The following is a 16,431-nucleotide window of genomic DNA, read 5'->3' on the forward strand; positions in this document are numbered from 1 at the left end:
GGAATTTGATTCAAAAGACTATGACTAAAACTAAATCAAAATTTGCTTTCAAAATCAACACTGCGTTGAAATGACATGCTCTTCCACGCGCTGCTGAACTTGTTTAGCTAAGGTTGTCCCTGAGGGCAAGCCCCCCCCCCCCTTTAGCCCCACTTTGCCTGCTCTCTGTGCTCTATACCTGGCGCTCTCTCACTCACTGCCCCTCTCTCTCACTCACGCCCGGCGAGGGAACGAGAGCCTCTCCACTCCCCTTCTAAGACTCCAGCCGAAGGACCTCTGGAGGAGAGCCTCTCGAGCGGCTGAGCCGACTTAAGGCTCCTCTCCTCAACCGCCCACCTCATTTCAGATCAGACGCAGCTGCTCGTTAAGTGTAAATGAGCATGAAACCACCCGCAAAATCATGGCCACCGCTACGAGAGCGAGTGGAGGGCACTCCTCCGTCTCGCAGAGTGGACGGCTCTTAAAACGTAGTCGCTGCCCTCTGGCCATAAGATCACTCAACCTGCCACATGCCAGATGAAGTGGTGGAGAAGAGGCTGTGTGGGACCTCTCCGTGTCCTCAGCAATTCAGTGTCTGGTAATAAGAAAGTCACGGTTTCCGTCAGGTCTGCATCTCTGACAAGAGCCACCACAACAAGCCCTTATTGGGATTAATCTGCCGCCATGGCAAAAGCCGGGTTGGCACGCCGATGGTTATTAGCGATACTAGTACCCAAGGAGCCCTCTGCTTTGGAACAGGCACCGCCATGACCTTTGCAACATTGGTTCTCAAAATGGGGGCCGGGGACCCCCCGGGGTCCTTGGTGGGGGTTCCGGGGGGTCCCCAGCAAAAGGTGTTAATATAGCACCACAATAATGTTAACCACTTTTAACCTTTTATACTTTGGCTGTTCAAAAATAGCAGATCTACAAGCCCATAGCTATGAGCTTGCATATACGCTATTTTTGAAATCTTGACGTTTTGTTGAACAATTTGTGAACAAGCAAACGTTTGCAACTCAAATCGTTACTTCTGGGGGTCCCTGGAACAAAATATTTTGAGATGGGGGTCCACGGCCAAATACATATCATTTTGGGGGTCCTTGACATGAAAATGTTTGAGAACCACTGCTTTACAACGCACTTTTTTAACCCCTTTCAACCTGGTGTTCCTATTTTCGGTATGTAGTTATTTTTTTTTTATAGTGAAAATAGCAGATCTACAAGCTCATAACTATTCAAAATGCGACCAAGTATATGATGTAGGTTTTAAGTGCTTAAACCAGTGGTACTGTGATGTCTTCTTTTACCCAATTACTTTTGATTGTTTTCATTCTTGTTTTTATTTTGTTTATGCCCTTTTAATCTGTGAAGCACTTGGAAACTTGTGCTGTTATTATTAGAACATTTTTAATTATGCAAATTGACTGTATACTCATTAATTGTGTCTGTGACAGCAAAGCACAGTGAAACACAGTGAGTGAAGAATACCGTCAAGTGTTGTTTTTTTTATACAACAGGCATATTCTGCTTGAAACAAAATGACACTTTGGTAGAGGTTTGGGTTATGTAGTTACCTTGCAATGATGTAACTCCAAATATTGGTGAGCTATCTCCAAAAGAAGCTCCACTGATAATCAAACATATTCTCTTCATTGACTTACTGCACATTGCACAGTGAAACAGGTCATATAGTACCTCTACCAAAGTGCAATTTTGCTTTAAAACGTTCTGAGACTAGTGGAGAGAGACAGGAAACATGGATTCTTTCAGAGTAGGGGACTGACGTGCATAAAAATGGTCCGGCTGGCTGGGAAATCGAACCGGATACTCACTGTCAGACATTAAAGAGCCCGTGCACGTGCCCTAACCACTTGGCTATGGGGTCGCCCCTAAACCTTTTAGTACACAGTACATGAAAGAAGATTAAAATGTAACAGAGATGGTTAACTAGTTACCTGTTTATCAATATGCAGCAGAGTAACCAAGTATAACAAGCAGGGTTATATTTATGAAAATAACAGAGGGGGGGATATTTTCTTAACCATTTAAGCGCTGCCTACATCTTTGTTGGCCAAACAGTGAAAATAGCAGATCTACTGTACAAGCAAACGATGCAACATGATGTGAGCTTGTAGTAGTGCTGCTATTTTTGCCAATTTTGAACAAACAAATGAAAGAAATGTAAAGATTTTTACACATTTTGAAAATGTGCCCACAATAGGGACGACGCTAATGTGATGAACACTCATTTTAAATGTAATCGTTAAATTGTGATTTTATCGAACATAAATATCAACCATATCGGACAGTATATTTCCCATTAATATTTTGACTTGAGAACTACTTTTAAAATGACCAGCTCAAAAAAATATTATCCCATTGCTGATTTTTTGTACCTGAGGGGGCTTAGGTAGGAATAGCCCTTCGAAATGGAAATAGTGTGTGTGGCGGGGGGGGGGTGGGGGGTGGGGGAGCCTTCCTCCCATTCTGTATGGAAGTGGTAGGTTTTCGAGTTCTTTGCCGCGCACATTTTTATATAACTTCATAATACCACTGACATTTGCGAGTAACACTCTTGAAAACAAAGCATTGCATTGACTACTATAGAAGCTGTGAAGGGAGCCAGCTGACAGGCCCTTCTTGATGTCAATCTATCAAGTCACCTTAATCCAATTGGCAGATCCCAAAAAGAGGAATTCTGTGATTTTTTTAAATAAATATTTATATTCTTTTTTTTAGAGGCATGTCATGTGGTCTACCTGCATAGCCTTTGTGATCTACTGGTAGATCGCGATCTACCTTTTGGGCACCCCTGGACTAGAGCCTGTGAGATATCAAAAGCAGAGGCATGGACCCACCCCCACCTCCCCTGCAAATCAATCAAATCAAACCCTGATAACAAAGGTACGGCTGAACAACAGTGTGTGCTTTTATACCTGAGGCACTTCAGCATTTACTTGAGTAAATGTACTTGGTTACTTTACACCACTGCTTTAATACCTGAGGCACTTCAGCCACAGGAATGTAGGTCTCTGAGGCTCATCACTGATCCTAAAGCCTGTCAGTCTACTGGGTGTAACTTCACAGTGCATGGCATACTCTATACCACTGTACTCCTGCTCTCTCACCACACGTCCCCGGTGGTGGAAAGTAACTAAGTACATTTACTCAAGTACTGTACTTAAAGGGATATTTCACTTTCAAAAAAACTTTGGGTCATTTTACCATCTACTCAGGCTTTTATGAGCCCTCCAGACCATTTCTAAGTTGCTTGATTCAGTATTTAGATATTTGATATTCATTTTATCAGACACGCCCCCTTCCTATACAAACCCATTATAACTTCAGACTCCATTTTAACCATGTTAGATTTATCAAAAACACCCGTCCTTGGTTCTGGTGACTCACCCCGCCCTCCTAATACGCGAGGGGGCCGTGTTTTTTCGATAACTTTTTTCACTTATTTTATTAATTTTCTTTATTGTATTTAATTATTTTCATTTTCCAAAAATAATATTAAAAATAAATGAAAAAAGTTATCGAAAAAACACGGCCCCCTCGCGTATTAGGAGGGCGGGGTGAGTCACCAAAACCAAGGACGGGTGTTTTTGATGAATCTAACAACTTAAAAATGGAGTTTGAAGTTATAATGGGTTTGTATAGGAAGGGGGCGTGTCTGATAAAATGAATATCAAATATCTAAATACTGAATCAAGCAACTTAAAAATGGTCTGGCGGGCTGACAAAAGCCTGAGTAGATGATAAAATGACCCAAAGTTTTTTTGAAAGTGAAATATCCCTTTAAGTACAATTTTGAGGTATTTTTTTTACTTTAGTGGATTTGCCAATTTTCAATACTTTTACTTCTACTCCGCTACATCTTTGAGGAAAATATTGTACTTTTACTCCGCTACAATTATTTGACAACTTTAGTTACTAGTTACTTTGCAGATATAAATGATTATATTATAAAACATACATTAAACACTTTAGCTCTATTTTATACATAGGCTATTTGAAAATAGCAGATCTACAAGCTCACAACGCGCCGCGATGCGACGCGTTGTGGTCTTGTAGAGCTGCTATTTTCAAACATTTTAGTACTTTTACTATTGGTGCTTGAAGCGTATTTTAATGCCAATACTTTCGTACTTTTACTCAAGTAACATTTTAAACACAGGCCTTTTTACTTGTAACAGAGTATTTCAACATTGGAGGTATTGATACTTTTACTCAAGTAAAAAAAAATTGAGTACTTTTTCCCACCACTGCACGTTCCCTCTTCTACGGCTGCCTTGCCTGGGCTTACGCACTTGTTATGCACATGTTACGTTGCTCAAACACACACAGCGACAGAACGTTGAATGTATACCCAGAGTTATGTAGCATGATATCTATGGTCTAACTGTACTGTGTCCAGTTTATGTTTTTTCCACGGTCGCGTAGCACTGAATGTTGAGGTCATGTATAATGTCCTTATATAATATGCGTTTCAGAATGCACTAGGCCTTCTCTTGTTCTCTCTAGTCTGCACCAATGTCAGCCACTAGGACAAACAGGATTCTAAAAGGACAACTGTCACGTCCCCCATTTAGCACACGGCTAAATGGCTGCCGTTGATTGGAGCTGATGAGTGATTAATGGATGGCCCCTATTGTTTGCCTGGTGGAAATCTGAATAGGTTTAGCATTAGCATGTTTCCAAAACATATACTACCATACCATGGCTGCCATTTTGTGCTTACATCATTATAAGCCCTCCCCGAGTGTGATGTGAGCAGTGGTGGAAAGTAACTAAGTATATTTACTTAAGTACAATTTTGAGGTATTTGTACTTTACTTGAGTATTTCCAATTTCCAATACTTTTACTTCTACTCCGCTACATCTCAGAGGCAACTATTGTTACTTTTACTCCACTACAATTATTTGAAAACTTTAGTTACTAGTTACTTTTCAGATATAAATTATGATATTATGAAACATACATTAACCACTTTAGACCTATTTTATACCTAGGCTATTTGAAAATAGCCGATCTACAAACTCACAAATCGCGACACGTTGTGAGCTTGTAGATCTGCTATTTTCAAGCATTTTAGTACTTTTACTTTTGGTACTTTAAGTACATTTTGATGCCAATACGTTTATACTTTTACTGAAGTAAATTTGTAATTCCGGACTTTTACTTGTAACAGAGTATTTCTACATTGCAGTATTGATACTTTTACTTAAGTAAAATATCTGAGTACTTTTTCCACCACTGGATGTAAGACACAAAACGTCCGACCTGCCAAATGAATTTGATTTTCCAGTTCCTCTGGTTCTCTTGCATGCAGTCTTGGCCGGCCTTCCTCGACTAGGAGCGACTCTACATACTATTATGCCATCAGACAGTTCAGTAGGAGTCTCAAAAACCAGCGTGAAAAACGTTTTGGATGGTTCTGGCATAGAGATCAATACACCAGACGTAAAATAAAAGCATAAAGCCTTCCCTTTAGAGTGAGCAGACTTGCAATCAATCATCCTTAAATTACCGTTTTGTTCAAAGGAACCTCAGTCGTCGCTGGACTCAGCTCTGTGTTTAACATTAGAAAAATGTTGCGTAACCATATACAATTGACCAGCTTTCGTCAGTCATGCTGATATCTAGCCATGAACTCGCATTTATTGTGTCTGCTTCACATAAGCCAACAACTTATATCCAGTGGTGGAAAAAGTACTCACATTTTTTATATTAAGTAAAAGTATCAACCACTGCAATATAGAAATACTCTGTTACAAGTGAAAGTCCGGAATTCAAAATGTACTTGAGTAAAATTACCAAAGTATTGGTATCAACATGTGCTTAGAGAACAAAAAGTAAAAGTAGTCATTATGCAGAATGTCCCATTTCAAGTTTTCAAATGCATAAAAATCTTTTGAAAATAGCAGATCTACAAGCTCACAATGCGTCGCATTGTGAGCTTGTAAATCGGCGATTTTCAAATGGCCGAAATGTATATACAGCTGAAGTGGTTACTGTATGTTTTGTGCTAATAATAAAAATCTACAAAGTAACTAGTAACTAAAGTGTTCAGATAATTGTAGTGGAGTAAAAGTACAATATATACAACATATATACATAGAACACGCAACCGTAAAATCAGCCATTACGACGCCATCAAGGCATCGCCAAAGTTTAGTCGACTAAATCAACTGCAGATTTAGTCGACTAAAATCTTATGACATGTAGTCGACTAAAACTAGACTAACAGTAAAACATTTCAGATGACTAAAATATGACTAAAACTGAATGGAATTTGATTCAAAAGACTATGACTAAAACTAAAATCAAAATTTGCTGTCAAAATCAACACTACTTGAGATCAGCGATGGTGCTACAACAGGTATAGTTGTGATCCTCATGCATGGTCAACGAGGCCAAGAGGACAAAGAGATGGCTTGTCCGTCCGCCCGGCTCACACAACAACCTCTAATCTATGCTCTCTGTGTCGCCATGACGACCATGCTGTCACTTCATTTAAGGGCAGAAATCTGCCAAACAAAGAGGTAATGGGGAAAATAAGAAATCCATCTTGGCTGAGCTGGCTCTGCCACTATAAGGACCGCTCTGTCACTCTGTACTGAAACTATATGACTTTAAATCAATGGTTTTCAACCTTTTTTCAAGCCAACTGAATTGATATACATTTGACCGTGGACCCCCATCTGAAAATGTTTTGTGCCAGGGACCCCCAGAAGCAATGATTTGAGTTAAAAATGTTCACAGATATACAAGCTCATAGCTCATAGCTATGAGCTTGTATATCTGCTATTTTTGAATAGCCAAAGCTAAGTGGTTAAAATGTGGGACGTGACGCTATGTTAACCAATTTCGCTGGGGACCCCCTGGTAGCCCCGCAGGGACCACTGGTGGTCCCCGGACCACTGGTTGAGAACCAATGCTTTGAGAACCAATGCTTGGTGAAAATAGCAAATCTACAAGCTCACAGTGAGCTTGCAGATCGGCTATTTTAGCAAAAATAATAATGTTTAAAGATATTTTTGGGGGCTTTTTCTGCCTTTATTGATAGGATAGCGGGCTGACAGGAAACGGAGAGAGAGATGGGGGGGGGGGTGACACACTGCAAAGGTCGTCGGGATCAGGAGTCGAACCCGCGACACGCTGTCAAGCTGGATTACCAGCATACAGTATGTGGTATGCGCCTGGACCGCTAGGCCGGCGGGCCGCTCCCCCATTTTAGCAATTTTTGTACGCCGATGCCACTGTTGTAAGACAAAGTCATATAATACAGGGCTAAGAGGTTAATCAGACTGCTTTCGATTATTCAGTTATACGGCAGTTATTGGTTCTAAATATCGACTTTATGATATATTTCTGGTTAATTGCCCGCGGCCTTAACTGAAATGCTGCTACTGTATTAAAGCTTCTGCACCAAACAGCCCGTATTCTGGGCTCACGGGGAGGGATGCTGTGGGACCTGGTCTTGTCTGAGCGAGGGTGAAAGTATACTGCACTGTTTCTCAACCTTTTTCATGTCAAAAGACCCCCAGTTTGATATGCATTAGGCCACAGACCATTTTATAACAAAAAAAATTAATCTCTGGGTGTCCCCAATCTATACTGTAAAGTCCCCAATCTATACTGTAAAAATCTATACTGTACACGTTCAGAGCAGTGTTGATTTCGTCGACTAAAACTATGACGAAAAATGTCCGTCGACTACCTTTTTTCACTGACGAAAACTAAATAAGTACTAAGCCACGATGACTAAAACTAAGACTAAATATATTGAACATTTTGTCAACAAATAAAAACTAGACAAAATGTTAGTGAGGGACGAGTGGAGAAGAGATCCAGTAGAACTAAGACTAGTCATTTCATGTTTGGTTGCGCTCGGGTGTTGCGCTCTGAAAATAGCCGATCTACAAGCTCACAACGCGTCGCAGCGCGACGCGTTGTGAGCTTGTAGATCGGCTATTTTCAGCATGCAACCAAGTGTAAAATCAGGCATTATGACGCCATCAAGGCACCGCCAAAATACATTTTAGTCGACTAAATCAACTGTAGATTTAGTCGACTATAATCTTATGATATTTAGTCGACTAAAACTAGACAAAAACTAAAACATTTCAGAAATATGACTAAAAAATATAAATACATGTATATAAATGGAATTTTATTCAAAAGACTATGACTAAAACTAAATCAAAATTTGCTGTCAAAATCAACCCTGGTTCAGAGTTACAGACCCGTAAGGGTCAGTTTGGACCCTGTGTGGGTCGCCGAACCAGACGTTGAGAAACAATTAGGTACTGTATCTTGAGACTGAATAAGGGGTGGGGGGGGTGGGGGGGGGGTCCATATCCTTTCACTGCTGCTGTAAGACAGGAATTGGGTCAAGCTCTGAATTGCGTTTACAAGATGCGTGAGACAGCTAGGAGAGAGGGGAGTGCGCTAACCAGCGAGGAGGAAGGGGAGGGAGGGGTAATAGGATGGCTGCCCTAGTCCATTAACAAAACCTCTGCTCCACTCGCCATGAGGTGATAAACGTATAGAGAGCGGACACACAGACAACATTTCAATTCAGAGGGAATTGGGGGGGGGGGGGGGGGGGTCTAAGGCTGTCAGCACAACAACAGCAACAACAACAAAAAGTACCCAGAAGGCCTGAGGGAACAGTCAAGACCAGACTGAGAGGAACACCAGAAATACAGGGAGGGGAGAGAGGAGGAAGCAAGACCATGGGAAAAAGAACAATAAGGAAGAGGAAGAGACAGGCAGAGAGAGAGAGAGACAGGCAGGCAGGCAGAGAGTGAGAGAGAGGCAGAGAGAGACACACACACACAGAGAGAGATAAAGCAAGAGAGAGAGAGAGACTGAATGGCTAGGTTAAGCATACAAGAGTCATCCTCAGTCTATGATGATTCACAAATCTCTCAGCAAAGTAGAGCAAGATTCAGGCGAGTCAAGGAGTCCTGAGAAGTGTCTTAGTGCTAAGCTCCACTCTGCACGCAACGTCCAAATACATTTCCTTTTTAAGATTCCTCATCCAGATTAATTCATTCATGGACACACACACAGCCAACTGTTATTGTACTCAGTCACAATTCAATTAACTATGATGAATAATCATTAACCACCTGTACATTTTCAAAGAAATAAAATAAAACGGTGGGTGCCGTGACACAAGTCCAGGGGTGCCGCAGAGTACTTTGATAATATTTGGACTTTATCAATATCACTTCAGTCTAACCACTTAGACCCTCTATACTTAGTCAAACAGACCTGCGTTGCACTGTACTTGGTGAGTTATTTTTCCATCTACACCAAATCTCTGATCTACAAGCTCACAACGTGTCTTGTGAGCTTGTAGATCTGCTATTTTTGGCTAATGTTGCCAAATAGGGATACTGGGGTTCAAGTGGTTATGAAGTGGTTAATGTATGTTTTGTAATAATAATCAAAATCTACAAAGTAACTAAAGTTTACAAATAATTGTAGTGGAGGGAAAGTACAATATTTGCTTCTGAGATGTAGTGGAGTAGAAGTAAAAGTACTGAAAATTGGAAATACTCAAGTAAAGTAAGTTGTACAGTACTTGAGTAAATGTACTTAGTTACTTTACACCACTGGGTAAGACATGTAAACACTGCAGACTACCCATTGCTCAGGGAGAATCGTCACTACTAGTGTGTTTGTTTTGTTGCGTCACGATGAACTCCTCTAGAACTGCATGGAAACCTCTGTATAGTGTTAACAAACTTTGAAACTAGTGAATCAATATTGAGCTATTAACCACTTAACCCCTATATACTTTTTTAACCCGGGTCCCCCTGTGAATCTGTACTTGTCCCTCTCCTTTTCCCCTCTACTCCAAATCTCTTCACTGAAAATAGCCACTCGCAATGTGTCGCAAAAGCACCTCCTTGATTGTGAGCATGTAGGTCAGCTATGTTCGCCCCGATTAGGGACACTGTAGGGTTCATCTGATTACATGCTAAACATTTTACCCTATGCCCAAAAATATGTCCGCCTGGTGGAAGTAGTTAAACTACAAGGACTGAGTGTGTCTCATGGATGTCCATGTTCTGTTGAAAGCATATAGGGTTGCCGTTGGGTGGAAACCAATACCGTTCCTTTTTTATTATTTTGTATTAAAAAGAAATAGCCGATCCACAAGCTCACAACGTGTCGTCATTGTGAGCTTGTAGATCTGCTATTTTCACAACATTTGTGTGACACTCTTGTATGATGAGGTGGTGCATAGATTTACAAAAAAAACATAAAATACGAGTCCCGGCTTTGATTCCTGAGCCCGACGGACCTTGGCTGCGTGTCGCTCCCTGACACTCTCCCTGTTTCCTGTCGATCTACACTGTACTATCCAGATAAAGGCAGAAAATATACATGTGGCCCAAATGGCTGGCGTAGCGGTTCCGGGTACCAAGGCTGCTAATGCAGCCTGGCAGCGTGTCACGGGTTTGAATCCCGACGACCTTTGCTGAGTGTCACTCCCCATCTCTCTCTGCATTTCCTGTCAGTCTACTTACTGTATACTATCAAATAAAGGCAGAAAAAGCCAACAAAAAAGAAAGTTATAAAAGAAGAAAATATACATGTAAAAAAAGTTTAAATATGGAGATACGAGGCTTCAGTCAGACAGCAGCGATAGGGTTAGGGAATGGAGGAAGGAGAAGGTATTCACAGTATGCTCTTGTGACAGAACGTTAGCCACACCTGTTTGTCAAATTCAGACCTGCTGCACAAACAGTGTTTTTGCCACACCTGTGGTTCTTTAGGGTTATTATGTTATAATCGTTCATTGACCCAATTGCTCACGATGGGTATAAACACAGGATCTACTCGTTAAATTAAACATTTTGTTAGACTCTTCTAACAGCAGTTGATATTTGACCTACAGTACCCTGAACATGCCACTGGCCATACTACTGCTTGGCTAGGGGCAATGCTTCTCATACATTTATGTCATATTACGAAAATATGTCAATCTTTCCTCCTAAGATACAGTTTATGTCACAAGGAAAACGTATACATCCGTTTCCATTATAGGACGGATTGAAAATGTATTTATACTTGAAGTTTAACCACTTGAACCCACCATTGTACAACAAAGTATAAAACAGTGCTTAAGTGGTTAATCGGACTAGTCGACTCAGTCTATAGTATAGTAAAGAATCTATAGTATATAAAGAATCTATTTGAACTTTTTCTTGTCAATTCGTTGATATAAGAAATTAAAAAAATATCATGTTTCTAGATAATCCGATTTGCCTACATGAGCTAGATTAAGTTGGTTAGAGCAGTGGTTCTCAAACTTTTTCATGTCAAGGACCCACAAAATTATATGTATTTGGCTGTGGACCCCCATCTCAAAATACTTTGTTCCAGAGACCCCCAGAAGCAAAGATTTGAGTTACAAATGTTGGCTTAAAACAATATATATATTCCCAGATTTTCACGATATTTAAAAAAAAGCTGATCTACAAGCTCATAGCATGGCACCGAGTGCCACACTATGAGCTTGTATATCTGCTATTTTTGAATAGCCAAAAGTATAAAAGGTTAAAATTATTGTGATGCTATATTAACACATTTTGCTGCCCCTCCAAGGACCCCTGAGGTTCCAAATGTGGGTTTCGATATTATTCTTAGGTTAATTGCCCCAGCCGGTAGTACAGGTGATCTGCAGGATGGCGTTTATGGCCTCCTGTGAAGTGTGAAGTGGTATTATGACATCCGGGTTTGGCCCTGGCCCCTCCCAGAGCTCTTCTTTGTCAGACAGGTTTGCAGGAGAATGGGGGTAGACTGCTGGCCTCAGCAGTTTTGAGTACGTATTGATCTCCCCACATTAGGCTCTCTCTTCATGCACAGACATGAGTACAATTGCTTCCCTTAACAGCATTCGCTGCCGTGGCAACTGAGTACTGATTGTGAGATTGGCCCCTGGTATGCTGTCTCTCTCTTACATCACACCATCATCTCCACACAAAACATCTCAATCCTCCGGTACTCGTCATTTTGTTGCTGGTTGATATCTCTCTCGCCTGCTCCTTCACCATTCCGTGTAAATATTTGACGTGGAATAGCCAGAATTTGCCATGAAAGGGGTGTCCAGCAATAATTGTCTTTGTGTGTTTTTTTGTTCAATAGGCTAAGTGCTTAACGGGATAAAGGAGCTGTTTGAAAAGAGGGGGGGGGAAAGTGCCTTGGCACCTGCTGTTGGCGTCTGCCTGTTTGCACATGAATATGATTGGACCAGCATTTAACTGTTTTAACTTGCAGATGAGCCATTGGGTCAGTATCAGTGGCGGCTTTGGGTCGTATTTTCAAGGATGAGCTACAGTCAACAGGCTAGTTGAGCTCATTAGCTCTCCGTCCTCTCTCTCCTCCACCCCGCGTACAGAGCACTAGTGCTCCATTACACACATGGCATCCACAGCCACCCCCCTTCTCTTTGATGCCTTTTGATAAGAGCAGCGATAAGGGCGATAATCATAACACGGCAACATGGTAATTGGCTCACCGTAATCGCATTAAAACACTTCCTGTGCTTTGGATGGACTCTGCGCTGTTTTTGTGTGCCTCTAGTACCTTTTCCTTTTGTTGATATTTAAATAGCAGCGTTCTGGAGGAGCACTTAGAAGTGGGATAAGTGCTCTCCAAGCACCCCCAGGGCCCCAGATGAGAGGTCATCATAGGGTGTACTGATGGGCTGAGGTAACAAAAAAAAAAACCTTTATGGTTCCTTGAGGCTAATCGCTAGATCTGATATGGTGCATTCCCGCCGCATAGTGCCGGCTCGACTCAACTCGTTTCTACGTTTTGGTTTTTCCACTGGGCAACAGTTCCGGATCGTACCTACTGGTACCTGTCGAGGTTCCACAGGAGTAGTTTTGACAGCAAATTTTGATTTAGTTTTAGTCATAGTCTTTTGAATCAAATTCCATTTAGTTTTAGTCATATTTTAGTCATCTGAAACATTTTACTGTTAGTCTAGTTTTAGTCGACTAAATATCCTAAGATTTTAGTCGACCAAAGATTCTGCTAGAATACGCTCCAGTACAATAACAGGACAAGACATGAGAGTCGCTGCCAAAATACTGTTGAACCTGCTCGGGAGCTGGTCTGAATGACACAGGTGTATACGACCACACCCTCTTTTCCAGGAGCTGAACCAGTTGAAACAAACCAAGTTACACCTATGTAATAGATACACAAAGGTGTGTCACAGAATCCCATGGCAAGGGTTGTTATTTGAAACCCTAACCGATATTTAGGCTACAAGCCTACAGTCTGGCTAGCTACTTCCGTCTGTGTGTCTGTGTGTGTGTGTGTGTGTGTGTGTGTGTGTGTGTGTGTGTGTGTGTGTGTGTGTGTGTGTGTGTGTGTGTGTGTGTGTGTGTGTGTGTGTGTGTGTGTGTGTGTGTGACTAGACTTGTGAGGGCCAAAATGTCCCCTAGTGGTAGAATTTGAAATAGAAATTGTGAGGGCCTTCTTCCTGGTAATTAAGGAAAAGATGCAGGTATAGCTTAGGGATTGGGGTTATGCCTGATTTATACTTAGTTGCATGCCGGCGTTGTGCACCAAAAATATCAGATCAACAAGCTCACAATGTGCCGTGCCGAGTTTGCAGATCAGCTATTTTTGGCTTTAATTTTAGTGTTAAAAAAGGCAAAAAAATGCATTCATAAAAGCGCCGTCTTAAGACGCTGATGTCCTCACAAGTATAGTAATAAAAACTGGGTATGTGTGTGTACGTGCGTGTGTAAGACAGGGGATGTGTGTGTGTGTGTGTGTATGTACAGTACGTGCATGCGTAAGAGATCAAGTGCAAGTGAATGTGTGAGAACTAGAGTTAGCCAAGCGAAGGTCCTCTTTGAGAGTCTGTGATCCAGTTTCAAGACTAGGTCACACACACACACACACACACACACACACACACACACAAGTTCCTGCATGTCACTACTAGGGTCATTGCTACACTATATTATCCACATGGTATGTTGTTTATTAAATGAAATAAGACTACATCACAGTAAAGAATGGATCTACTCTTGTCCCTGGAGGTGAAAGCAAACAAGAGCTCAGGCTCACACAAAGCCAAATACAATTGGCCCTGCATTCTTCTGGTACAAAGGAGACGTTGTTTTTGCTCAAGTAAAGTTTTCTAAAGTGCTCAGTATTCGCCTCACAGTATTAAACACAGAGGGAAGGAAACACCTCCTGCCTGTTCAGGAAGTTCATTTTCAGCAAACAAATTGTGACTCCACTCCACACACACACACACAGACAGACACAGACACAGACACACACATACACACACAGACAGACAGACAGTTGGGCCTGCTGCTGTGTACTGATACAGTATGGTTGACCGTCCACACCACGAGTGCATGACGACAAAATGCTCACTTTTCAGTGGTGGAAAAAGTACTCGCATCTTTTACTTAAGTAAAAATATCAATACTGTAGTGTAGAAATACTCTGTTAAATACTCTGTAAAAGTCCGGTAATCAAAATTATTGGCATATATATATATATATATACACACACAGTACAAAAAAAGTGCAAAAGTATTGGCATCAAAATATACTTAAAGTACCAAAAGTAAAAGTACTCATTGTGCAGAATGTCCCATTTCACAAGTTCATAATGTGTACAAATCTTTTGAAAATAGCAGATCTACAAGCTAGACATATGTAACCAAATGGACCCGTAGGGGTCAATATGGTTACATATGTACACACTTTATCTACATAAGTAAGTAAATAAGTTACATACAAATTGTTACAGAGTAACAGAGGATTGTATTGTGTACATTAACTCTTATGGCCTACCAAATCAACCCATTTTCACAGCTAGTCTACAGTGTAGACTCTATACTCTACAACAACACTCAGGAAGGATTATTTTTATTAATATTTTCTGTCCATTTCATCTGTCAGTGAATAAACCAATCATCCCTGTTGTCTATGTAAATTAATATATTAACTGGCGACTTCAGTTTTTAAGTGAAAATGCAGCATTGTGTTGAATGACCACAAAGCAATGCAAGGCGACGCGCTGATAATGTGGTTAGTCAGACATTAGTTCACCTTATGGATGCACACACACACACACACACACACACACACACACACACACACACACACACACACACACACACACACACACACACACACACACACACACACACACACACACACACACACACACACACACACACACACACACACACACACACACACACACACACACACACACACACACACACACACACACACACACACACACACACACAGAGGACTGTTTGGACTGTCAAAAAGGGTGAAGGCCTTCCAAAGTACAAGCCAGACGCCAGCCAACAGTGAAAGCTTATCTCTTAGGGTCATGTGGTTAGAGTCCAGAGTGCAAACATGCACCAAAATTCAACATGGCCGACATAGCAGCCTCATACTTTAATACCCAAAATAAAACTCAACTTTGACATAAATAAACGGAATGGTTAAAAAATAATGGAATTATAAGGGGGAGTGATCTTTTATTTTTGCATTTGCTTGTGCCTTTAACAAGTATAGTTTCAACACCAACTGCTGTGGGAGAGTTTCCAAATTTGCAAATTGATTGGTAGAGTAAGAGTTGCAAAAAGTAAATGAAATGACAGCAGTTTTCATGATTACTGTCCCCACCATTACATTACAACTGTACATTGATTAGTAAGCAAATGCCGACAAGGAAATCAATGAACGGTCAGAATAATCACAGAGGCACGGTATTGAGTGAAATCCTGCTAGCCCAAAGCATGCATCATCAACCAAGCAAGGATTTTATTGTACCCATCATAAACAGAGAAGCATTTGCAACACACCAGGCTTGTGCTCCAGTTAACCACATGAACCCTATAGCATCCCTATTCTGGGGTGAACATTTGGCGAAAATAGCCGATCTACCAGCTCTCAATGCGTTGCAACTGGACGTGTTGCGAGTAGGGCTGTCACGATTATTATTTTTCACTCTGCGATTAATTGTCGCACAAATAATCGCGATTAACGATTTAATTTGCACAAGTGCAAAAAAGAAGACAGAAAGTATGTTCTCTGTGTCTTGTCTGTACTTTCTGTCTTCTTTTAAATGCTGACCCTGGGAGCTGAGCTCCAAAATGTCCTATGCACTTGTGCAAAGGGCAAATAAAGGGTATTCTATTCTAATTGTGTTTTTGGCGTTGAACACACCGGAACATAATGGATAAAATAAAATAAAAAACCTTGCTGTTTGGCGTTGAAGTTGCACAGGGCAGATATGACAAATAATATACAAAGACATGACTGGCAAAACATCAATAGTGGAAATAGCAGATCTACAACCTCACAACGCGTCGCAATCCGTTGTGAGCTTGTAGATCGACTATTTCCACTCTTTTTTTT

The 16,431-nt window shown here is 41.1% G+C and overlaps 1 protein-coding gene across 1 annotated transcript in view; it reads right to left on the reverse strand.

The window, feature by feature from the left end:
* Positions 1–16,431, reverse strand: part of foxn2a (forkhead box N2a) — a 43,220-nt gene that overhangs the window by 16,775 nt on the left and 10,014 nt on the right. The window lies entirely within an intron of this gene.

Source organism: Gymnoscopelus braueri (assembly GCF_963280865.1).
Source record: "Gymnoscopelus braueri genome assembly, chromosome: 14".
Lineage (NCBI taxonomy): Eukaryota > Metazoa > Chordata > Actinopteri > Myctophiformes > Myctophidae > Gymnoscopelus > Gymnoscopelus braueri.